Genomic DNA, 2,809 nt, shown 5'->3' with positions numbered 1-2,809 from the left:
ATACATATAAGCATGCATATGTATATATGTACACATATATGCCTATACACATGTGTATGTACATATACGTATACACATGTATACACACATGCAGATATATGCATATATGTATATGTACACACATGTGTGCGTGTGTTTCCTTCTCCACAGAAACAAGGAACTGTTTTGGTTCTTCTCCTACTGAAACATTGTTTCATCTTAACAAAATCAAAATGCACTGCTTCCACCTTGAATTAACTAACTTTCTTCCTTCCTTTCTCCTTTCCTTCCTTCCTTCCCTCCTTCTTTGCAATAGGCATTTACTGAGTTCCACCATGTACCAAGCACCTGCAGAACAAAGATGGAAGGCACAGTTCCCTACTCCAATAGTGAGGGACCCAGGCAACTAAATTGACCCCTAGAATTCAGTATGGATGTTTTGATGGTGCAAGTATAAGGAGTGTGGAGCACATTGCCCACCTTGGAGTGATAGGATATGGTTTCCTAGGTCAAGGGTTGCAGGAGCAGTTTAAAGGATAAGATGGTATTAGCAGATGGAGACAGAAGAGTCCCAGAGGGAGAGATGAGCATGTGTGGGCAAAGGTGTGGAGGCCTGAGAGGGCCTGGCTCTTTCAGGAAGTTCGAGTAGTGTTGGCTGAGAGTGAAGAAGTTAGTGAGGCCTGGGTTGAAAGAAGTAGGATGGAGGTGGGACAGTGAGAGATGACCCAGAAGAGATCGACAGGAATCGAGTAGCAGAGGACATTGATAGTTACGATAAGTAAATTAGAATGCGTGCTCAAGAAGACCCGGCCCATGGCTCAAAGGAAATCAGGATGGGTTTCATGAAAAATAAGACTTCAAATATACATGTTATCTTTGCTTCTCTTTTTCTTTTGGCTTGGTTTTCACATGTATCTGTGTTCTGGGGAAATTTTATATGCATCAGCTGCATACAGATGATTGGTTCACTCAGCCAACTGATTCAGAAAGCTATACGAAGCAGTAGGTCAGGTTAAGGGGAAGGCATTGTAATTTCAATCTGTGTGTGGCAGATGTGGGTTCTGTGATCTAAACAGAAATGCAAGAGGAGAGGCAGGTGTGTGTGTCCCCCCAGTAGCATTCACTGCTCTGAGATGATAGCTATGAGTATGGCCCCAGAAGTGATGAAAATTCCTGATATTTGTGCATGACTGTAGTCCTCTTGGAGTGCCCTTATGTCCACTTACAGGACATTTTTTGGGAAAGCATCCTGTAAGGGGTCTTGAACATGAACTTGTAGCCCAACCATGAAAAGGAGAGAGCCAGGATCTGGGGAGGTGATGGAATTCCCCTGCCTCTTTGATAATGGCTACATCAGAGCCATTTGTCAGCCCTAGTGCCTCCTAAGGATCCTCTCACCTTTTGTAAATTCATTTTAAGGAAATTACTCTGTGGGTGAATTTAGGGAAAATATTCCCTCTGCAACCTAAAGCAGCCTCGCTCTAAGCATGAATCTGCCAGTGGTGGCAATGAGAAACAAAATGTTCCCCAGCAGATTTTTCTAGTAAATCAAGGGCTACATCAGTTTTCCATGGGTTAGAGGCTAATATCTCAGTTCTTAGTGCATTTAAGTTTCAGTTTCAATTTTTTTTTTTAGCTGTATACTGCACAGTTTGAGGGTTCCCAATGGCAGAGGGAAACAGATAGGTTTGGCTTCCTAATTACATTAGGGAGTATTATGTGTTGCTCTGGGCTCTGATTCCTTCTGTTTGCTGCCACAGCACAAGTAGGAGATTGCTTCTCCTATTTTTGAACCTTTTAGCTTCTCTGTTCCATTTTTTCCCTTCTGGCAGAGACAAAAGCCTCTGAGTGACTTGCTACTCAGACAAAATCCTGGAAGAATATGAACCAAATGTAAACAGTGACTAACTCTCAGTGGTGGATTTAAGATGGTATTTATTTTTTATCTCTTAGTTTATACTTATCTTCATTTCTTTGTGATGAGAACATATATTTTTTAAAAGAAAAACAACAAAGCTGGATCTCATTTGGAAAAATAAAAATTAAATACTCTCTAGTCTACATTCCAAAGAGCACATGGTTTGCGCATCTCCATATTGCCTGCACTTTCTGAGTTCTAAGTAGTCATCTGTTAGTAAAAATTGGGTAGGATCTTTAAGAATCTCATCCTCCGTGGGACAAAATGCAAAGGACGGGGAATAATTTGGAGACAGACTTCTTTGTACTCTAATTGAGGGTAAAAATAAGACAGTGGAAATCAGTGGGACTCAACCAAGCAAAGTAACTGAGTGATCACTTGGGGAGCCTCTGGAATCTAATTTCAAGATATCATCTTAGCCCAGTAACACTTTTTGAGCACTGCAGGTGACAAGAGTGGAATGCTACCCCCTTTTTTCTCTGCAAATGAGCAAAATATCGATACCTGTATCATGATTTACAGTGATCATTTTTAATGTTATCATCAGAGTAACCTGATACAGGAACAACCTCTTTCTATAAGACTAGCCTAATCTTAAAAGGATTATTCACTGTGACCGCCAGAAGAATTTGAAAGTATCCACAGTTGGAAAGGAAAGATCCTGTGATTCGACTGGTGAAGGCCTTAGTTAGTAAAGGGAACAGCCTTGTACGTCTAAGAACTCATGCATTACACGTGGTTAGATATTCACTCTGGCCTATTTTATTAACTGACAAACCAATTTTAATATTATATTCATTTATATATTAACATTATATGTAATTTTATTAACAGCTAATGACAGCTAAATTATACTAAAATATCAGTTATAGTCTACTATAACCATGGTCTTTGATGGATGGGTAAACTATA

The sequence above is a fragment of the Diceros bicornis genome, chromosome 9, assembly GCF_020826845.1.
Source record: "Diceros bicornis minor isolate mBicDic1 chromosome 9, mDicBic1.mat.cur, whole genome shotgun sequence".
NCBI classification, from domain to species: Eukaryota; Metazoa; Chordata; class Mammalia; order Perissodactyla; family Rhinocerotidae; genus Diceros; species Diceros bicornis.
This window is presented reverse-complemented; position numbering follows the sequence as displayed.